General features: G+C 40.4%; 1 long non-coding RNA gene across 1 annotated transcript in view; it reads left to right on the top strand.

The window, feature by feature from the left end:
- Positions 1 to 24,196, top strand: part of LOC117886639 — a 170,156-nt gene that overhangs the window by 91,725 nt on the left and 54,235 nt on the right. Inside the window, exon 2 of the long non-coding RNA XR_004648009.1 lies at positions 17,627 to 17,772. This is a non-coding gene — a long non-coding RNA (uncharacterized LOC117886639). The remainder of the gene's footprint in view (positions 1 to 17,626; positions 17,773 to 24,196) is intronic.

Raw genomic sequence — 24,196 nt, 5'->3', positions numbered from 1 at the left:
CTTTCTGAGCTGTCTTATTCTCCTGGCACCATTTTTAACACGTTTTGGACTCTGAAGAACCTGTTCATTTTAATTTTGTTTGTGTATGAGGACTTGCATAAATTCCCTGATGAGACTTCTACAAATCTTCTTTTGGATTTAAAAGCACTATTTCCTGTTGTTTCTGAGATATCTTTTCTGAGTACTAATACGTGGTCAGATACTCCTCTTAAAGTCCCCCATGTTCAAAGTCATTGCATTTATCTTTGACCCCAAAGAAATGAGCATAGACAGAGCTTTTCATTTCAAATGGTACATTTTTATACGAATCGTCCACTAGTCAAAAAGGTCCTAAAGGTGTAAATGCCATAAATAGTATATGAAAATATATTTAGTATCTTTTTCCTTTATCCCCTTTTTATACTCTTTCCTTTATTGTTTAGCTCTGAGTTGTCAACAGCCCAGTTCTCTACTTTATAGTTTGGGAGCTCAGTTTTTAAGCTTCTATGTACAAATCATGTTCTGTAGATATTTTACTTGTCATTTAAAGAGCAGATTCTACACAGGAATTCCAGGGAAATATTATAGATTTGCCAGGTGTTTAGGTGCTTTGAGATCTTTCCTCTGAATCCTCCTCATTTTAATCCTCCTCCCTATCCCCATAATGGCAACTTTACTATTTGCTGAAAAGGATGATAGAAGGATTCCTTCTACAGCCTCCTTGAATCAACCAGCAAGATCAACTGAAGTCTATCCCAACCACAAGGATTCAATGGGCTGCCTCTGCAGGGCTCTCAGCCCTTCCCTTCCCAGATATCAAAAGGCCAAGCATGAAACCTAAACTCAGATCTGGTGTATGGCATGTGCAGTCATTCCTCAAGCCAGCCAGAACACCAATTTCTGAGCAAAATGAAATAGTCGGGGAAAGAGAATAGAGAGAAAATAGATAATCTTAAATAAATTAAGGGTTCAGCAGACTAAACATCCCTAAACATATTATTCTGCATACATAGGGCCAAACTCTGCTCTGTCCCACCACCATTAATCTAAAGTAAGTGAATTGAAGCCAGGGTTCACGCTGTTGTGACTATCAGAACTAGGGCCAGAGTATTTGAAAAGAAATCGGAAGTGGGGAATATTTTTGTTGGCTAAGAGTAATGAAATTCTTCCCTAAATATTTTCCAAACATGTTTCATCCTAGACCCAGCATCCTTGAATGTCAATATATTTTATTTTAATTTTATTTTATTTTTTATTAATACTGTAGCTTTAGGGACATCTGCATTCTACTTCTCTGTTGCCCTGGTCGAATACAAAGGAATAACTTGTGACACTTCTCAGGTGCTATATGCCCCTGCAATTTATTCTATATTTACTCACATCCAAAGATGCACTAGGTAACTCCTTCCCTCTTTTGTTTCAACAGGTAACCTTTATAAACTCTATATCATCAGTGCAATATATTACCTTGTTTTTTTGTTGACTAACGATTGCAAGTCCTGTTATTGCATGAAGATCTGTGGTTCTAGAAAAAAGCAACAGAGAGTCCTGTGGCACCTTTAAGACTAACAGAAGTATTGGGAGCATAAGCTTTCGTGGGTAAGAACCTCACTTCTTCAGATGTGGTTCTCGATTTATTTTTGGGCTGCTTTCCTCATCTTTCCTTTGTGAGTTCTTTAATGACTGCTGTGACAAAGTTCCTCCTCTGCCTTGGTGGGTCCTGCGCTTTCTGGCAGATTTGCTCACCTCAGAGGTTCATGGCAGCCCTCAGTTTGGCCGCTTCTACTAGAGGCTCAAACCTGCAGTTCACTCAGCTAACCTCATCACTGGCCAGCATGGGGGAAACAGAGAACAATCTCCACAGTCTCTGTTGTCCCACCTAGTGGGTCGGCGACAGGCCAGATCCCTTTCCAAATTAGACCTTCCTTTCTGGTGTTTCTCACAGACCAGGTCAACTCCTCCTGTGTCTGATCAGGAGTTGGGAGGATGGGGCGAACCTAGGCTTGCCCTCTCCATCGGGTTCCAGCCCAGGGCCTTGTGGATCGCAGCTGTCTACAATGTCTCCTGTATCAGCGCATGTGACAGCTACAACTCCCTGGGCTACTTCCCCACGGCCTTCCCCCAGCACCTTCTTTATCCTCACCGCTGGATCTTCCTCCTGTATGAAGATTACACTTGTACGCCTCAGTCCTCCAGCCGCTTCTCACTCCCTATTCCTTGCACGTCCTCCATTAACTGATGGGAGGTCCTTTTTAAACCAGGTGTCCTGATTAGCCTGCCTGCCATAATTGATTCTAGTAAGTTCTTAATTGGCTCCAGGTGTCTTTAATTAGCTTGCCTGCCTTAATTGGTTCTAGAAGGTTCCTGATTGCAGTAGGGCAGCCCCTGCTCTGGTCACTCAGGGAACAGAAAACTATTCATCCAGTGGCCAGTATATTTGCCTTCTACCAGACTCCTGCACCCAACTGGTCTTGGTCTGTCACACGGCACTGGGAAGTTTAAGACCTGCCTATTATGTAATGGTTTCTGGATTGGGATTCAGGATGTAAAGAGCAATGCCAGCCAATATCCCTTGTGGTTCAGGATAATGCTGTACTGGTTATGATGCTTTACTTTAACACATTTTGATGGTCTGTGCAGGTTTTACAAGAAATTCTGAGGGTTTAAAAATACTAATCAAATATTAATGAAAAATCTTCACGTTCCGTTGAACAGATAAGGCAGAGCAAAGTGAAGGCTCTCTGGAAATGTTCCAGTTTAACAGAAGTATGATTTTCTTTTTGACTGACATTATTACATCTGAACGATGCCAAACATTAGACAGACAGGGCGGCAGAGCAATAACGTCAGCAATTCCAAGGCGTTATGGCAGCAGTGGCCTGCAGAATTCTAGGATGGCACCAAATCTGCAGCAGCTTTTATATTCTGTTTTTGGAACATTATTCTAATGAAAACAGCATTATTGTAACTGACAGAAGAACTCTAAAATTCTGTTTCCATTGTGTTGATCTCAGATCCGTGTGTCACACAACTTGTATAACAACTGTTCACCTTGCATCATCAACAGGGAGACTTCAAGTACAAAAGCATAGGCCTGCACCATTTGAGTTAAAGAAGCACCTCAGTTAGCTAGCAGCAGTATTAGACTCTTCCTCTGTGAGTGGACCAACCATTAGAGGGGGACTTGACAGACACTGCCTGAGTGTTACACTTGCACTGTCATAGCCCTCCATGTCATTGCAATGAAGCTGCTTAGTAGCACCTCCTCCCACTGAGTCTTCAATGTCCATGGAAAAGCTGTAAAGCCAGCTCTGTTCTAGTTTAATAATTTTAATTAAATTCAGTAAGCACTACTTGAAAATGCTGCCTAGGAAGGCTTGTCGGATGAGTGCCATATAAATAAAATTTAGGATTATTATTCCACAAGCAATCAATTACTTTAATGTGTGCAAGCTGTACTGTATAGTGTGTGTGTGATAATTACTTCCATGTTAAGTCATTCTGTAGTATTTCAAAACTTGATGCAAAATGATTTCTCCGTTTCAGACATCATTGTTTCTTGGTTTAATTACAGGATGTATAATCAGTTCTAAAATGACTAACGCTCATATTATTGCTAATGTGAACAGGTGAGTATTGGTTTGTGATAAAGGATTTGCACTTGGAGATCTAGGTCTTATTATTAGCTCTGCTTTTATGTGCCTCAATTTACCCTTCTTTTCGGAGATGTTGGGAGCAAGGGTTGAGAGGTGTTTTTCCATCAGAATGGGTCGATTTTGAGATTTCATTTAGAAAAAAATGGGGGAGGAGCATTTTGATAAGATTGAAACATTCCATTTCAACTTTATCAGAACAAAGCTTTTGGGGTTAGTTTTTTGTTTATGTAAGAAATGATTCTTTGTTTAGATATTTGTATTACATTGCAAATTATAATATAATATGAATTAAGAAAATTGTCAAAGAAACATTTTGTTCTATCAAAATTGAATGTTGCAATGGACCCAAAACAAACATTTTTGAAAATTTTCCCACAAAACAACATTTTTGGTTTTGTTCTGAAACAAAAACAAATTTTTGAAATGTCAGAATTTCCCATGAAATGGCAGCACCTCTGGCTGGAAGCTTAATTCATTAATTTTTGTGAAAGCACTTCGGGCTTCTCAGATGGAAGCAGCTGAGTAAATGTAAATATTTTTATTATTATAATATAGGGAGTATTAGAATCTCAGTACGTTTTTCACCACTTAGTATATACTCTGCACACCTACCACCTTGATTCATACAGAGAAGCACAATCTACCCTCACTAAAATAATGCCTTGTCTACACTCGAGGTGGCATGTAGGATACGTGTAGCTACCCAGTGCAGTGAAAGACAAGCTGCATCCATACTGCAGCAGGTAGCTACACACAACAGTGATAGACTCTGGCAGGTAGAAGGCAGTAAGGAAAGGGTGGCCTCCCTCCATCAGAGCTTTCACCCACTGCAGGAGTCTTTCACTGTGGCAGGGAAAACTCTGGCAGGAGGATCTCCTGGCCCCTTTTCCCAGATCCCACCACAGTGAAAGCCCCACTGCAGGAGCCATTCTCTGCTGCCTCCTCCTGCCAGAGCCTTTTGCAGTGGGGAGGCAGCAGGACGCTATGCTGCTAAAATAGCAGCGTAGACATGGAAGTCACTGCCTTGGAAGGTAGAGGGTGTTCCTGCACTGTATTCACCTAACAGTGCCTCACCCTTTTCAATGCTATTTATTCCTATGCTTGGGGGCATGCGGTGTATGCCTTCTATGGTTGCCTTAAGTGTAGACCTACTTGATATTTTCTCCCTTTTAAGAGCCACCCCAGTTTGAGTTTTGACAGTACAGTCACAAGAAGGCATATCCTGGACCTCCCTTTGCTAGCCAGCCCAACTTCATCCAGGGCTATTCACCTGAGATGGGGCAGTTGGCAGTACTGCTCCCTCATTTCCCTCTGACTGTCCAGCAACAGTGGGACGTTAGCTGGCAGAAGCTATACTGAATTGGCAGCTACTCTAACAACTCCCTGTCATGCTTTTCAGGTGGCACTGGCTGGCTGCAGGCTCCCCAGCCAAGTAATAGTGTGGACATCTTGAGTTACTCCAATTCCCCTCCCCTGAGCTCTGCTTTACAAGGTCGATCCTGTGCAGGTCTATCCCAGTGGAATGAAATTGTGAACCTTCTTAACTGAAATAAATATGCCTTTATTTACAATAAATGTTCTTAAGGACAGGTGCTAATTGTAATAGGGACAACAACCTATCCTCAATGCTCAAAAAGAAGAACAGGAGTACTTGTGGCACCTTAGAGACTAACAAATTTATTAAAGCATAAGCTTTCGTGGACTACAGCCCACTTCTTCGGATGCATATCAATGCTCAATTACTGAGGGACAATTTACACTCATTCCTATATTTGCTTTCTACAACCAACTCTCTGTACAACTTTTCATGAGTGAGGTACCCGAGTATTTGGATTCTAATATCTAAACTGTATCGTTAAATTTATTCACCTAAATTTGGGTTGATGCAGATTATGTACTAATGTATTTTATGACTTTTAAACCAGATTTTGTACTTTTGGATAATCTAAGCATTACACCCAGATGTACAGACACTTTTTGCTTAACCTGTGTATTATATAATTTTTAACATTAGCTTTGAGCAAACAAGGAATCAAGGAGGCATGACAGAGCTGCCCCAATAGCATGCAAATGTAGAATAACCAGATAAAAAGCAAAAAGAACAGGAGTACTTGTGGCACCTTAGAGACTAACACGTTTATTTGAGTGTAAGCTTTTGTGGGCTACAGCCCACTTCATCGGAGGCATAGACTGGAACACATAGAAAGAAGATATTTATACATACAGAAAACATGAAAAGGTGGAAGTAGCCATACCGACTGTAAAAGGCCAATCAATTGAGATGAGCTATCATCAGCAGGAGAAAAAAAACTTTTGAAGTGATAATCGAGATAACCCATAGAAGGTGTGAGGATACTTAACATGGGGAAATAGATTCAATTAGTGTAATGACCCAACCATTCCCTGTCTCCGTTTAAACCTAAGTTAATTGTATCTAATTTGCATATTGATTCAAGTTCAGCAGTCTCTCTTTGGAGTCTGTTTTTGAAGTTTTTTTGTTGCAAAATTGCCACCTTCAAGTCTGTCACTGAGTGGTTAGAGAGGTTGAAGTGTTCTCCCAATGGTTTTTGAATGTTATGATTCCTGATGTCAGATTTGTGTCCATTTATTCTTTTGCGTAGAGATTGTCCAGTTTGGCCAATGTATATGGCAGAGGGGCATTGCTGGCACATGATGGCATATATCACATTGTGGTAATATTAAAGGAGTTTTATCTTAAATATCTGAAGTGTAATTTTGCTTCCTCATGCATATGCTATTGAGTTATGTATTGTACACCTGTTGGAACAGACTTTTCACCTGTTATTGATATGTGAGATTACAAAATGTTTCATACAGTCCAGTGACTATGATCCAGCCATTATACCTTTCATAGCACTCACACACAAATACTGTTGGAGAGAGTGGTCAGCCATTTCATGGCTTAACTTTTGAAAAGTTCCAAAACAATTTTTGTGGCACTATAATTTGCCAAATATAGTGTTTTGCCTCCTACTCTATCTAGGTTAGGGATTACAATTATAATTAATCTTCCAGTTCTGTACAATTAAACATTTCTATAGAATACATTGTATTCCCTCTAGAATTAATGTCCCCTTCAGATTTTTTAGACTAGGTTACTTGTCACTTCTGCACATGGAATTCCTATTGACATCAATGGAATTTTGTGTGCATGCCACTACCTGATCAGGCCTCTAAGGTATGAACTGTGCTCCCTTTACAGAATTCTTTACAGCATCCAGGCAGTTACCTAGAACTAGTATATCTCTGTAAAAGAATTAGCAGAAATGGTCGATATGATAGTGGTCAGAACCTTCCCAATTAAAATGTGAAGGTGTCACCAGTGAAGTGTGAGAAGTCTGTAATCCTGACAAACAGCTTCCCCAAAGACAGGTCTGCCCTTACATATGAAGCAGAAGCTAAAGTCACAGAGGTACATGATCACTTGTATGATGACCCTGTTTGTTTATTTTTAATCTGCGGTGTCCAAAACATAGCAAGGTTTTTTGGGTTGTTTTTTGTCTTTCTGGTCACCAAAATATTCCAGTTGTCTGAATCCACCCAAATGCAAGCAGGGATAACACATCTGAGCAGAATCCAATGCACAGGCCGGTGATGTAGTGTAACTGCACTTGCTGAATCAACAGCAGACCAGAAAGATGTAGGTTTAAAAAGTAGCACTTGGAAAAGCAGTTTCCACTTTAGTCAAACTAAATGTGTGTTAAGACACATGTCCAGCAACACCTGAAAGTGCTAACTGCCAAGCTATGGTCTGCTTGCGCTTCCAGATCCATTTGAAAAATGTAGTGCAAACTAACACACATGAAAGATGATGGGTGCAAATTAACAAAATAGCACCTACTATCTTGGGAAGGGGGGGGGAAAGACCCTGATGAATTTATCCTTGCTGCACATGCATGTTTGATTGTTGCAAAGTTACAGAACTCCAATAATGTAACCATTCAAGTGGGTACACCAACAAAGGGAATGTAAGACAATTTGCATACTCAGCACATCCCTTCACCTCCTGCTAGTCATTACATCAGTGCATACTTTTCACATAATTGTCCATGTAAAATCTACTTCTTTTCTGTGGTGTCAAAAGCTCTCTCATTGCAGCCCAAATTGTAATAAGTCATATGGAGCTAGTCATTAAAGTTGCTGTAAACTACCCAACTTTGTTGTTTCATGCTCACTTTCTTGCTCTTAGGAAAAGTTACTTTGGTGATTTGTTCACATGATTGCTGTGTTGAGCCATACTCTTGGGTGATATTGTCCCTCAGTACATGAGTTCAGAACTTTCCAACTAACAGTGTCTGTTTCTATCTAAGGTATTCATATGTCCCCCGTTATCATAAGATCAAAGCACCCCACAGTCTTTATTGTGTTTCTCCTTACAACATCCCTCTAAGGTAGAAAAATGCTATTATCCCTATTTTTCAGATGGAGGACTGAGGCACAGTTCTAAGCTTAGTGCCCTAATCATTGGCCCATTATTCCTCGTTATGGTCTGTTGATTGTACTCAGAAGTTGACTTAAAACACTGGCATTACAAAGCTCACTTGGCTGCCTTTATTTTTCATTATTGGGAAATATGAGAATATTCTAAAACACAAATCAGTCAGATCTTGAGTTGCATGCCCACAACATAATGTTAAAGAAGATATGTCCAGGCTCAGATAAATCCAACATTTAGACACTAGAGATGTGTAGAATAGCTTATCTACCATTCTAAACTTCCAGCTTCTGACAATGCAAAAAAAAAAAAAAAAGTCTTGCTCTTACAGATATCCACGCTGTAATTACCCATTGAAATTTGTTAAGGATCCAGTATCTGTTAGTATCATACTATATCCAGCAAAGGATATTTCTCCAGAGAATCAGACATTTAAAACAATCATCAGCTTGACACTTCTCCTTTACTTTGGCACCTGTTATTGTAATTATTTTGGGGGGAATTAATGCAAACGGGGATTTAAAGCTACTCTAAAAAAAAAAAAAAAGCCCCAGCATTATTTGATCTACAGCTCAAATACTCTGTTTTGATGGGAAAGGGAGCAAAGAACGGTGGGGGAAAAGGTGGTGTTGAAAAAGAAGAGTGCTTAAGTAAAGGGAACACAATAACTTTTTCTCATTGGACCAGCAACTCCTATCCCTCCTTTACAATGTGACTTGAATATGATTTAGCTATAGTTGGCTCTCCATTCTTAAAATGGTGTTTTCCAATTTGATGCTGAAGTACTTTCACTATGGATATATTAAAATAACATGAGGTGCCGTAGTGTGAAAGCCATGTATATAGAAAAACATAGGACAAACTTGATTTTTGCTCTTGACTCTGTCCTTGTATGAGGAGAAAGGCTATTTGGTTTTGTATGCTTGTATAGTGATCCAGTAGATGGTGTATGTGGAGTCTGAATTTCATATACATAGGGTTTGATTTTGTACTCATGTGCACCACTATAACTCTAGAATAATTCAATGGAGTTCAGTGGAACTATCTTCGTGCAGAACAGAGTCAAGTGCACTGAAGTCAGTCTGGAGGGTCTCATTGTATTTGGCAGTGTACATTAGTAGATTTACGTTGTTGATTTGTTTGTGTGTTAATAAATGTCAAGCCAGGGCCAAATAATCGTATGAGTTTGTTTCAGATTGCTTTCTTTCTTTGGACATGTCCACCATTAATCCCATGCAGCTTCCAGTGTTACTGTTTTTCCTCTCACTGTCTCCATCAGTTTTCTCTCTCCTTTTCTGGACTGTTTATGATGTTAGTCCTGTGGATCAGACATCAATCTGTTTTGAAATATTTGTACCAAAGGAAGAGACTTTATTGGCTAGTTACTCAAATCACGCCATGGTAGTTTCATGTTTAATCCAGTTTCCATTTTAAAAGCTGTCTTATCTAATTGCAATGATATGAATTATTGGTTTGAGTTAGCTTCAGAGATTGGCTGGTCATGGATATTTTTACCCCTTATAATTAGAATGGAGCTTAAAGCAAAACCTTTTATTCCAACATCAGTCCCACTCTATAGGTAACAGTTCTGAAGAGCCTATTGATTCCTCAACTAAAGAGCAGTCTACAACCATATGACCTGGTCTGAATCAGACCATGGGTACTCATTGTTCAAGATCATTCCCTTCCCAGCAGTCCTGGTGATTGAGTAGCTCTCTCAGAATGCCATCTTACTCCTGAAGAATATTGGGGGCTCAGATGTTGCTGTCTCTTTTCTTGCCCCCCAAAAAAATTTTAAAAGACCAAGACAAACAGGTATCATGCAGCTAATTAGAACTAAAACCTTGCAGCAGATGGTACCACAGATCAAATAGTAGTCCAAAAAGTCTGCTACCCAGTTGTGGAGAAGTGAATATAACTAGATGTTTATTCCAAGCTGGAAGAGGAGGGTATTGCAAGTGTAACATCTTTGAAGCAACCATCAGCTCTGTTGTACAGGATTAATCATTAATATTATTAGTGTCGGTTTACATGGACAATTCTCTTTCAAGAGAATATTAATAGATGTCCCAAAAATCTGTTTGCTATTTGACTAGCAAAATATATTTCCAGACACTTTCCTGCCAGACTGTTGTAGTGGGATTTGTTCCAGGGCTGATCTATGTTGAACACAGCTCACGCTAATCAACACAGAGGGCTGGGAAGTGGGTCCTTTAGCAGGAAAATAATTGTCTTATAACTTTGCCATTTGTTCTCTCCTATCTCTGTTCCACTCCATTATTTTTCATGTTTACCTTTTGTCTATTGCAAATGTATTTTGAGAGCCCTTTGCTGTTATCTGAAATAATCTCTATATATTTACTTGTTTAGTTTTGCACTTCTCTATATCTGAACAACTTGACTCTGCATATGGTTGCAGTGTTGAAATCCTCTTCCTTATTAGATTGCTTTAATATTTATGTATTTTTAATTTTTGCTATCTCTGTTGCTTATACTATTCTATAGGAGGTGAAATTCACCCACAGCAGAAGCCCAAGGCCTGTGTACTATTAAATCCTCAAAACAGGGCTTTTTTAGCCATCTCTCTGCATTGAAGAAAATTTCAACTTGCACTTTTACTTTGCCAAGCTGGCCTTAAACTGACATCCTTTGTCTGACTTTACTGATTTAAATTTTATCTTCAAACTTACTAATTGTTTCTTAAGTATGTTATTTTCTGGTTCCCTTACAGTGATTTCCCACATGCTACAAAATTCCAACCGAGCTGCCTGAGATGTTTTTTGCATTCCTCAAAGTCCGATTGCCTAAAGTCAAAAACTTTTGCATGGTTCCCTGTAGTACTTACCCTCATAAGTATTTGAGATTGAATGATATTATGCCTAGTGGATGATGTAATCTCCTTAATTTAAACACTACCACCTGATAACAGCCAGGTCCATGACCAGTTGTGGTTGCTGCTCCTGATTGGCTAGAAATTGTGCACACAGCTAGTTTGTGCTAAACCATCTTATTATTTTTGCCACTTCCCCCCCTCCCCCAATGCCCCGTTCACTCATTTGTTTTAGCTACCTAGCATATCTTGTCTTTTGGCTGTTAAGCTCTTGGGGCAGGGATAGCCTCTGATTATGTTTATACAGTGCCTAGCACAATGGGTCCCAATCTGATTGGGGCCTCCAGGCACCACCACACTAAACAGATTAAAATCTATCGGATGTTCCTAGACACAGTTCTTTCCTCAAATTTAAAGTAAAAATAATTAATTTGCCTGTTAAAATCTGGAAACATGTTCTACAATTACAATCAGATTGTTACTGTGGATTAGGATTTAAAACAATAGACTTTATTGCTTCTTGTAGTTCACGCTTTTATAAAACTCAGTAATACCCATAGGAATAGGTCACACCCAGTTGTTTAATAACTGTGTAGTTTTGAAAATCATTGTCATTCTGCCTCTAAACTCTAGCCTTTCAATATGTTGCAGCGTTTTCCTCTGCAGCATCTTTTCTGTGTTAGCCTTCAGCAAATGGCAGATACTGCTAGGGGTAGTGCTGAATTTTAATTACTTTGTTGGTCAGTGATGATTTGCTGGCTTTGCTAAATAGTCTCAAAGGGTTAGACTGCTCAGTGGGCCATATATCACAGAGATGAAAGTCTGAGGAAAAACTTGAAACCATTTTGTCTCTTGCCTTTGGCTTGGGATTTTACTACCTCTCCTTGTGAATGGACTAAGCCAGGATAGAAATCTGTTCTCTCATATTCAAGTCACATTCCCCTTTTCTGTAAAAGAGACCATTGGGATATGTTGAAAAAATTATCTGGTTTAACTAGAATTAACCTGAATAAACCATTTTCCTCATTTTGATTTACCACTGAGATTTTGTCAGACCGATTATTTCATGTAAATTATGATCAATGCTCCTGTACAGTCTTGTATTTAATTAATTAACATGGTTTGACTAGAATTGCTGTCTATAACCCAGACAGTTTATCCAGTATTTAAGGCACCATGGATCTGATTCTCAAAAGGCTTTGCAAGTGCCACAAAAGAGTCCAAGGCCTATTCTTGAAAAAATGTACAGAACTTTGGCATGCTCCATAGAATTTTACAAGAATTGTGATGAACTGCATTGTAATTGGTTATCAATTATGGAAACAAAAAGTGGATTTCAGAGAAAGACATTTAAATGTTATTTTGTTTTGCTGTTTGAAACAAATATTTTATATATAATAATCCCTTAGCAAGCATCCCTAAGTACTATTCTTTACGTGAAACAAATTTTGAAGGACCAGGCCAAAAACCAAACAGGAACTGGGTTAAGTCTATCACTTCAGCTCAAAATCTCTTCAGAAAACTGTGCAGTTTTCTCCCCTTAACTTCACTGCCTTCCCCATCCACCTGGGTTCAGCGGAGTTGCAGAGGGATGAATTTGTTTCTGAATCTTAACTTTATCCACCCGTCACACACAGGGGCTGCACGTTGGAAAGTCCGTGATTTCTAATGTTTTCGTTTTTTGAGAGCCTGTCACTGTGATCTGAACAGTTCATGGGTTACGCTGATTTTAGCTGAAGAATTTCCTTACATTTGAAAAAAAAAAAAAGTGTAAGAATTGCTCAGCAGCAGGGCCTTGCAAGTCACACAGAGATGGACAACATTTGTCCTCAAACTGTAACTTCCTCCTGCCATTCCCTAGACCAGATCTCTTGTCATCTCACTCCAGGTAGCTTTCCCATTTCTGCTCCTTCCAGATGAACCCCCCTGCCCCAATGAACCCCTGTGAAACCCTGTCACCTGTTGCCTGCACTTGGTTATCTGCATCTGGGCTATGTCTGTATTATAATGTGTTTCTGAGCCCATGAACACTTGACAAAGCATACATCAAAATGGTATTTGCATAGAATGTATACATCCAAATAGTGTTTGTAAATAATACAGATGTATGCTGGTAAGTGCATACTACCATTTTGGTTAATTACTTGATAAAAACTTTTAATATCTAAATCACTTCTAGATGCACTGCCTCAAAACTCGTGAGAAGCACTTCTACTTGTTAAATAATACAGAAGAGAAGTTCAGAGTTTACATACAAACTTGTTTCAGAGAGTTGAGAAGCAAAAAAACCCCAACAAAACAAAACAGAAATCTTTGAAAATTAAACAAGATTTTTTTGAAATCTCAGATCTCTGCATTCCTTGCCGTGATTTGCCCCAACTCTTCCAGGACAACTTTACCTTGGAATGAGATGTGGCATGTAAAGTTTAAGGCATGTTGGTTTGGTTTTGACCAAGTTAGGAAATGGGGTAGAAAATGTGGTTTATAATGGGAAAAATTGCTTCAGACTTAATTTCTGAGAAAGTAATACCCCTGCATAATTATACAGTTGGTAATTGCCGCATCCTTTCTTGCTGAATGTCTCTAAAGGTTTTCAAGAAGTAATTATTTGTTATAAATGACGAGTACAGGATCCTAAGATCTTCAGAGGGATTCAGTCTCTCCAAACTGACCTTATTCAGAGTTTCGCCAGCCTGATGCAAAATCCAAAATGGCAATATTGCAAAAGAGGAGAGAGAGAGAGAGAGAGCTACACACTCTCAATTCACTTCTTTCTGGGAACATTAGAAAGTGTTGCCCACGAAAGCTTATGCTCAATAAATTTGTTAGTCTCTAAGGTGCCACAAGTACTCCTGTTCTTTTTGCGGATACAGACTAACACGGCTGCTACTCTGAAACCTGTCATTAGAAAGTGAAATGCAGACACTTATCTCAAAGAAAAGGGTGATTCTCCAAGCTTGCAGGGCCACAGACATGAGGGAGTGCTGCTGACCCATTCAACTTCCTTGAAAATCTGATAGGAGGAAAAAACCAGCAATAAAACCTGCAGGAAAATCAGTCTGACAAGCTGATTGTCTTCTGAGTTTCCTGCCTCCCTATTTACCAAGCTAGTTGTTGAGAGGCAAAGACTGGCCCCTTGTGAATAAGGTCCGTGAGTCCAATCCAAATGTTCTATATCAGTTGAACCTGGAATCAACGCCAAACTTGCAGGCTTCAGTCTCTGACATGTACATTTATATTACTTGAATACTCGGGAGCATTTTACAACATTATTCACAACAGGCCCTGCAGTCATGCTACGCTGCCGTATATTCTGAAGTGTTTCCAGGGAAACATATTTTTCTAGCTGAATTACTGGGTCAGGAGAGATGGAAAATTGCTGTTTTAAACGACACAAAAATAAAATTTAATGGTGGAAGAAATATGGCATTTTGAAAATGTGAAAATAAACATCCTGCAAACTCTGGATATGAAGTTGTTGAGAGCAGTTTATGAAAGCAGCTTTGTCAGTGAATAAGAAGTAAAGCCTAATAATTTTTAATAAGACTGTAAATTCCCTTGTGATATTCAGCTACTGTAAACACTTTTTTCCATAATTTTTTCAAGTATTTATGTAGTGTTGTTAAATGTGATTAAAGAGATATGATTTTATTGATAACTCTCTCGCTCTGAAGGAGTTGTCAACTCACTCTCACCAGAGGGCGGGGGGAAATAAACTTCTGAGAAAAAGCATAGAGAAGCCTTTGAGGAATGTTAGGTAATTTTTGTGAAGACCAAAGATAACCCACCCAAGTCATATGCATTAGTTCATGACTGCATGGGAGGAATTCAGGGGGTACAGAGAGGGGGGAAAGTGAAAGATAGAGAGCCAGATCCTCTGATTATGTTTGTACAGATCCCCAGCTAGTTTTAAATCAGCTTAAGTCTGTTGAAGTCAATGGACCTATGCCAATTTCCACCAGCTGGAGATCTGGTCCACATCTTCCAAAAGTACTTTATAAAACAAAGTCACTGTCATGGACTAGATGCTTGTTAATAGACTCATGCGACACCGCATTCCTTTGGCTACCGGAATGTTGAACGCCCAGGGGTATATGAGATGTATTATAATTTTTTTTTTTATTTTATCTCCTAGAATTGGAAGGAACCTTGAAAGGTCATCGAACCCTGGGTTTAGCAGGCCAATGCTCAAACCACTGAGCTATCCCTCCCCCAGTTTCAGAGAGAATGAAAAATCACTAGTGCTGCTCCAGTTAGGCATAAGAAACCAAGGTGCTTAGGATGGAGGGGTTTGTTTAATTGCTGAACTGTTGCAGACGTGCAAAACTTTAACAATGGCTCTATGGGAGGAAGAAGAACAAGGGGGAAGAGGATGTTAAGATCTACAACACTATGGAGGGGAAAAAATCTCACTAACAGGAAACTCACTAAGCCCAAAGATGCGTGTGCTGAGGTGCTGCCTCAGGCCTGATCCAATGCCCATTGAAGATAATAGCAAGACTCCCATTTACTTCATCAGGCCTTGGATTGGGCCCTAAAAGCTGTTTCAAAGGGATAGTAATATACGGAAATGAGGCTTTAAGCCCCAGAAACTATAGGAAGTATTAAATACTGTAGAAAAGTAATTAAGCATTAAAAATCCCATTTCTGTCTGCTCTTTTCACTATTTTGGAGAGTTAATCCCAGCTCAATTAATTTCTTTTTGTTTTTCGAGAATAACCAGGCTGACAAAATCTACCTTCTCTGATGAAAGAGCTAAAATAGAAAGTGTTTGCTCCTGCATGCAGGATGCCATTGTTATTGTCCCAAGCTTTGATTGTAACAGCATTCACAAAGGTATACAGGGATTCAAGACTGAGGCAGAAAATGTCTATATGCTTTGCTGCATTAACATGGGCAGAATCTTGGGAGCAGAATAGGGAATAGAATGGGATGGGGGGAGCAGCACTGATTCTGCTGCATTCTCCCCTTCCTCAAATCTGACAGGAGACTTATGTCTGGAGGCCTGAGGCTACCTGTGTTGGGAAGGGTGAGGCTAAGGAAGGAGCTATTCTCCCTGGCATGCTCCCCTCTGGGCTAGGCACTATGCATGCAGGGATGTCTCATAAGAGCAGGGTTTCTGGTGACTTTTGCACAGCTGGGAGGAGAGCATTTGGGAGTATTTCCATTTCCTTGTCTTGATCCAGCTGAAACCTAGTAGCACAGAGAGCATGAAAATATAGCAAAATCAAAAAAAAAAAAAAAAAGTTTGCTGTTGGGTTTTTTCCCAACTCTTAAATCAGGGTTGAGTTTGGTGCAGTTTGATGGATGTGGATATGGTTAGATTAGGTCTTATAGTATCCAAACGATTCTGTCTCTCTTTAACAATAGTTTTACTTTACACTCTGCTATTGAACTAAGAGATGCAAGTGTCTTGTGTCAAAAATGCTTCTGGAACTTAGGTTTGTAGCCGAGATGGCACTGATCTGAAATACTTGATCTGAACCCCACAAACCATTGGCTTACCAAAGATGTAATTTGCATGAAATGCATTCTCTCTCAGGGGTTTTCAGGTAATGATCTAATGAAAATACCTGTTATAAGCAAGGAATTCTTTTTTATACCTATATAATCAGACCGTGCATGTTTTGGGGCCTGAACAATGCTGGTTCTAAGGTTAGTTTAAATTTCATGGGCTTTAGAGATGGATAAGAAAACAAGGAATGTGGAAATTTACAACAGAAAAACAAGCTCTTTAGTGAGGAGTAGAAAATGGTTAGAACAGTAAAGGGATTTTTCTAATTGTTTAGGAGAAAGTTTTTCTAGTTTCATCAGTTTGAAAAAGCAAATTTTTGTTGCTTTGATTATTGATTAGGAGGCATTGTGACCAAAACCACTGGACCAGACAGAGCCTGGGCTTGAATCACATTTGTGTATTAATTCCTTGAATTATTTTATTATTTTTAAATCTAAAGATGATTAATATTAATCTCAAATTTTGTAGAGTAGCATCTTTATTCTTCATGATCCCACAGTGCTTTGCAAACAATATAAGTAATTGGACTACATCCCATAGAAATGCAGCTGTCACTTGGTGGGGAGGGTGACCACCAGGTGAAAAATTGGCCGAAAGCACATGGTACCTTGAGATGGGACCAAAACTCCATGGCCAAGAGCCACGGGATAAACCTTTACTCTTGCAAAAAGCATCAAGTATAGGGCCAAGTTACTGGCAGCTAAATTATCTCTGCAGAAATCGAGAACTGAAATGTTGCTCACATAATACCTACATTTGTCTGGCATCTGCATTTACAACCAGGAACTCATGCATTCATCCAGATTTGGGTGTGAGCATGTCCATGCCCACTGGGTGGTTTTAGAATGTGCAAGTGAGGGTGAAATTAGCCCCTATGTACAAGGCCTTTGCACCATTTTGCACTTTAGTGGGGCTTAAATTATGACATTGCTTTGAGCCTGCCCTTCTGCATAAGGGGGAATTTCACAAACATTTTTATAGGCCCAGTTTAGTCACCATTATCTGAATATTTGGCCCTCTGTGTCCATGCAGAACAGGGATTTTCATGTTCATCTGAAAGAAATTCTGAAATCAAGAACGGGGCATAAATTACATTATGAGCTTCTGTTAGCAGACTCATGACTTAGAATAAGATAACTAAAGCCATATGCTAACCTTGTATTATACTGTACATGTTGCTTTCTCTTCAGGTTGTTAACCAAAACAATTAATCAGATCAATTGGAGAAGCTTATGGTGGAGAAAAGTGGAGATTAGTCTTATTCCATTAAATGGAGTTCCAATCCTCCCTTGCCAACTTTATTTGTAGAACCCCAATAAGAAAAGAGCTGTGAATGGTAAGTGAATTTTATATGCACTTTCTGAGGAGAAATGGCATTAATGTTGCAAAAGTTATTTACGCACTTCCTGAACAACTTATAATTGTAGATGAGCCCCATGCTGCTGTTGTGTTTGGAACTAAACACAAATAGCAGGAGACAAGCGCCACTCACATGAGAACTTTAAACACAAATTGTGATTTGGACAAGAAGGGATCTAGGACAAGATTTAGATAATCTAAATTAATAACAATAATAATAGCAATCATTTTAGTTTAAAAAAACAACTTAGTGGCTTTCTCTGTGGAAAATAAAATAACTAGTATATTTGGGTACAAACCAAAGCCCCAAGTAGGAGCAACCTCAAATTTGGGGTGTATTTGAAATGCAAAGCAAGAACCAATCTTCATAAATGTTGCCATCTTTACATCCAAAACCCCAGGAGTGAAATTCTGGCCCCAGCACTGGGGTGTTCAAAATCTAGATCTAAATGTTGCAGCTTAGTCCATCCCTAATACTATGTGAGGACATAGCTGAAAATTGTTTGCAAAATGTAGCTATTTTCATAATTTCAGAAATAGAATTTTCAAATACAATCCATGCTCATTTATCCAAATAACCTACAGGACATCCAAACGTTCTGGATAATGGGGCATTCGGATAAACAAAATTGCTAACACAGGACTGCAATGGAAGGGACACACTGTATTTGGATAACTAGGATTTTCATGTATCTAAACCCAAACAAATCTCAATGTGGAAGAGAATCTAATCCTATATATGAAAATCAGGCTCTTTATCATTTATACAGCAAATCTCCCTTAAATGTATTACTAAATGTATTAAAATGTATCTACTTTACCCTGCCACACATGGTGTAAGTCACATAAACTCTGTTTTCAAACCACTGCCAAATGTACTACTGTCTGTCTATCTTTATATATCATGTCCAGCACCATTCTCTGTTGCAGTTTTACTTGGCCATCGGGGTACAGTAAAAGCACTATACTTCCTCCTGAGAAATCAGCTGCACCTGTATCACTTCTGGCAAAACACAATCACCACTCGTTAAAGAAGTAAGCTTCCCCAAATAGCTTGTAAAGAGGATAGAGCTGTTCAGGAAAAAGAAAATCCATCCTTAAAACGAAAATCAGTCCTCTCAGCAAGTTCTGGCCTGAATGAAAAATTCCCTTTTCTTCTTTTACATAAAGCAGCTTGCCCCAGCCAGGCCTGCTTTTTAACTAACCAAATCCAAACGTGTGCCTCAACCTGCAGGTAGGGGGAGCTTAAGGACCACAATGAATTTCTGCTTGTTACATCACTGGTCTCTACTTCTCAAAGCATTGCACAAGGTGAGAGCCAGGAGGTGCTGCTGAAGTCAGTATGTCACACTACCAGGCATTAGACTGCTTTGACCCATGTCCTGTTAGTCTTGGTGTTTATATTCACTAAACACAATGGAGGGGAAGAAGATAGCCCCCACTCCTAGTCAGTGGGAGTACTAGCCTTAGGATATTTTACCCACCTCATTTATCACACACGCTGGAACACACAAATTCCAAACCCCTGCACGCTGTGTTGGTTTATGACTTGGCTACGTAGCTACAGTATTATGTTCTTTTAGGCTGCTGCATAGCACAGCTGTTGTACTGTACATTGTGCATTTGCTTCTCTAAGAATTGCTTTTTTCACTGTTGTTCCCCTGCCCCATCCAGCCCCCCAAACAAGTAGACCAGAAATGAAAGCAGCAGCATTTTCTAACACGGAGGCGAGCCTGCTCCTGCTGAAGCCAATGGCGAATCTTTAGTGACCTCAGTGGGTGCTAGTGGAGCCCATTATTCAAATTGCGTGACAATTCTGCACCCTTTACTCACATTGATCAGTACGACTTTTGATTTGGAGGGAGGGGAGATATAAGGGAAGTTGATTTTTGTTATTGTTTTTAATATTTTGAGCTTTTTTGCATTTCCAATGTGATTTGCTTCCGGTTTGGTAAAATATCGCAGAATAAGCTAAGACCTCACACTAATACCGCAGCTGCAAGATTTCTGCAGAACAACCATTTCAGTTGAATTTGAAATATTTCAATTAATTATTTGATAATAATTATTAAAGACATGCTGGCCCTTAATTAGAGCTACACTAAAGGGTTTTGATAGAATTAATGATATACCTAAAAATGTCAGTAATGTATAAGGAATCAACAGTTTGCTACTGAGTGGTGCTGAAATGGAAGGCAAACCAAACAGGGAAAGCAGCAGGAGTTGAGTACACAGCATTTCACAGGATCATTTCCTATGTCAGGGTATGGCCCTATAGCTTTCTAGAGAAATAGGACACACTTAGATCACATTTTGTCGTATCTTTTACTGTCCTTAGTGTCATTATTGATCTAATTTTTTTTTAAAGTTGCATTTGAAGGATTTAGCAACCCACATATGGGTAATCTTAACTCTTGGACCAACAGCTCAAACCAATAACAAATGGACAGTCAATGAAATTTTGAAAGAAAACTGATAACAGGAAACACTTTAGCACACAGTACACAGTTAGCCTGTGGAAGCCATTGCTACATAGTTGAAGGCAAGAGTGTAGTACAATCCACCAGGGGATTACATATTTGTGAACATTACAATATCCGGAGCTGTAATAGGAAATATTAAAAATACCCAACACAATTGGGCTTGATATAAACCCTCATGCTTCAGGGTTTGAGCCAGCCTCTCTAACTACAGAGGGTTAATTGATAAACTTAACATTAACAAGTCACCAGGACCAGATGGCATTCACCCAAGAGTTCTGAAAGAACTCAAATGTGAAATTGGGGAACTATTAACTGTGGCAGGGGTCGGCAACCTTTCAGAAGTGGTGTGCCGAGTCTTCATTTATTCACTCTAATTTAAGGTTTCACGTGCCAGTAATACATTTTAACGTTATTAGAAGGTCTCTTTCTATAAGTCTATAATATATAACTAAACTAGTGTTGTATGTAAAGTAAATAAGGTTTTTAAAATATTTAAGAAACTTCATTTAAAATTAAATAAAAATGCAGAGCCCCCCGGATCAGTGGCCAGGACCCGGGCAGTGTGAGTGCCACTGAAAATCAGCTTGTGTGCCTCGTTTGGCACACGTACCATAGATTGCCTACCCCTGAACTATGGTTTGTAACTTGTCCTTTAAATCAGCTTCTGTACCCAATGACTGGAAGATAGATAATGTAATGCCAATATTTAAAAGGGCTCTAGAGGTGATCCCAGCAATTACAGACCAGTAAGTCTAATGTCAGTACTGGGCAAATTAGTTGAAACAACAGTAAAGAATAAAATTGTCAGACACATAGAAGAACATAAATTGTTGAGCAATAGTCAACATGGTTTCTATAAAGGGGAAATCATATCTTACTAATCTACTAGAGTTCTTTGAAGGGGTCAACAAACATGTGGACAAGGGGGATTCAGTGGACATAGTGTACTTAGATTTCCAGAAAGCCTCTGACAAGGTCCCTCACCAAAGGCTCTTACGTAAATTAAGTTATCATGGGATAAGAGGGAAGATCCTTTCATGGATTGAGAACTTGTTAAAAGACAGGGAACAAAAGGTAGGAATAAATGGTAAATTATCAGAATGGAGAGGGGTAACTAGTGGTGCTCCCCAAGGGTCAGTCCTAGGACCAATCCTATTCAACTTATTCATAAATGATCTGGAGAAAGGGGTAAACAGCGAGGTGGCAAAGTTTGCAGATGATACTAAACTGCTCAAGATAGTTAAGACCAAAGCAGACTGTGAAGAACTTCAAAAAGATCTCACAAAACTAAGTGATTGGGCAACAAAATGGCAAATGAAATGTAATGTGGATAAATATAAAGTAATGGACATTGGAAAAAATAACCCCAACTATACATACAATATGATGGGGGCTAATGTAGCTACAACTAATCAGGAAAGAGATCTTGGAGTCATCGTGGATAATTCTCTGAAGATGTCCACACAGTGTGCAGCGGCAGTCTAAAAAGCAAACAGGATGTTAGGAATCATTAAAAAAGGGATAGAGAATAAGATGGAGAATATCTTAGTGCCCTTATATAAATCCATGGTACGCCCACATCTTGAATACTGCATACAGATGTGGTCTCCTCATCTCAAAAATATATATACTGGCATTAGAAAAGGTTCAGAGAAGGGCAACTAAAATGATTCGGAGTGTGGAACGGGTCCCATATGAGGAGAGATTAAAGAGGCTAGGACTTTTCAGCTTAGAAAAGAGGAGACTAAGGGGGGATATGATAGAGGTATATAAAATCATGAGTGGTGTGGAGAAAGTGAATAAGGAAAAGTTATTTACTTGTTCCCATAATATAAGAACTAGGGGCCACCAAATAAAATTAATGGGCAGCAGGTTTAAAACAAATAAAAGGAAATTATTCTTCACACAGCGCACAGTTAACCTGTGGAACTCCTTGCCTGAGGAGGTTGTGAAGGCTAGGACTATAACAGGGTTTAAAAGAGAACTAGATAAATTCATGGAGGTTAAGTCCATTAATGGCTATTAGCCAGGACGGGTAAGGAATGGTGTCCCTAGCCTCTGTTTGTCAGAGGATGGAGATGGATAGCAGGAGAGAGATCACTTGATCATTGCCTGTTGGTCCACTCCCTCTGGGACACCTGGCATTGGTCACTGTCAGCAGACAGGATACTGGGCTGGATGGACCTTTGGTTTGACCCAGTATGGAGGTTCTTATGTTCTTATGTTAAGCCTTTCTCTTTCGGATCAAATCTGCAAGCTGAGAGAGAGCGCATGTGACTTTCTCTCTTTGAACCCTTTAGGCCAGAGGTGAACAAACTACGGCCCGCGGGTCACATCCGGCCCGCAGGACCCTCCTGCTCGGCCCCCTGAGCTCCTGGCCCAGGAGGCTACCCCCAGCCCCTCCCCCCTGTTCCTCCTCCCCCCGCAGCCTCAGTTCACTGCACCGCTGGTGCAATGCTCTGGACAGCAGGGCTGCGATCTCTTGCCGGGCAGTGCAGCTGCAGAGCCGTGGCCTGACCCAGTGCTCTATGCTGCGCAGTGGCGTGGCTGGCTCCATCTGGGTGGCGCAGCTGCCTGTCCTGATGCTCTGGGCGGCACGGCTGTGGTGCCGCCAGCCACTGGTGCTCCAGGCAGCGCGGTAGGGGGCAGGGAGTAGTGGGGGTTGGATAGAGGGCAGGGAATTCGCAGTGGTGGTCAGGGGGCGGGGGTGTGGATAGGGGTCGGGGCGGTCAGAGGGTGGGGAACAGTGGGGTTGAATGGGGGCAGGAGACCCAGGGGGCCAGTCAGGAATGAGAGGAGGGGTTGGATGGGGCAGTGGGCGGCAGTCAAGGGTGGAGGGTCCAGGGGCAGTCAGGGAACAGGGAGGGGTGGATGGGGCAGGGGTCCCGGGGAGCCATCAGGGGACAGGGAATGGAGGGGTTGGATGGGGCAGGAGTCGGAGGGGGGCTGTCAGGGGTGAGAAGCAGGGGGAGTCAGATATGGGGAGGGGGCCGAGCCACACCTGGCTGTTTGGGGAGGCACAGCCTCCCCTATCCGGCCCTCCATACAATCTTGGAAACCCGATGTGGCCCTCAGGCCAAAAAGTTTGCCCACACCTGCTTTAGGCCCATGTTTCCTGTTTAAGTGAGTTTGTCTGATTCACTAGTTTAGAATTAGGGTGACCAGACTGCAAATGTGAAAAATCGGGAGTGGGGTGGGGGCTAATAGGAGCCTATATAAGAAAAAGACCCACAAATCGGGACTGTCCCTATAAAATCGGGACATCTGGTCACCCTATTTAGAATAGAAGGATCCTCCCTTTCCATGCTGGGTGCATTTTAATTAGGTTTGGAAGCATTTTCTCCACTCTTGCTGAGAATCCAAAAACCTCCTTTGTTTGCAAACTGCATTGTGAGCTCTTCAGTAAATTAATCTCCATTATTATCATTACTTACTTATTATATTTATTGCAGTGGCACCCAAAGGATCTAATCAGGATCCCATTGTGTTAGGCATTGAGCAAACATACAGAAATTCAGAGGACTTGCCCTGAACAGCTTACATTCTGGGCTAATCTGAGGCCTGGTCTCCACTTGAAAGTTTTGCCAGCACAGTTATATCAGTTAGGAGTGTGAAAAAAAACCCCACATAGATCTTGAGGGAAAAGTCCTGGTGTAAGCACAGTTATCCTGGCAAAGTCCTTTTGCCAGTATAGCTTACTGCATTCAGTTAACTGGTATAAGCCAAAAGTACTTGTCTTGCTTATCTATTTTAGGCTGTGGTTACACTCAAAACTTCAAAGCGCTGCCCCGGGAGCGCTCCAGCAGCAGTGCTTTGAAGTGCGAGTGTGGTCGCGCACCAGCGCTGGGAGAGAGCGCTCCACCTCCCAGGGCTGCAGGTACTCCACCTCCAGGAGGGGATTAGCTTACAGCGCTGGGA

This window comes from Trachemys scripta, chromosome 13 (assembly GCF_013100865.1).
Source record: "Trachemys scripta elegans isolate TJP31775 chromosome 13, CAS_Tse_1.0, whole genome shotgun sequence".
NCBI lineage: Eukaryota > Metazoa > Chordata > Testudines > Emydidae > Trachemys > Trachemys scripta.
Note: the sequence above shows the minus strand (reverse complement) of the source record. Positions and strands in the feature narration are given on the sequence as shown.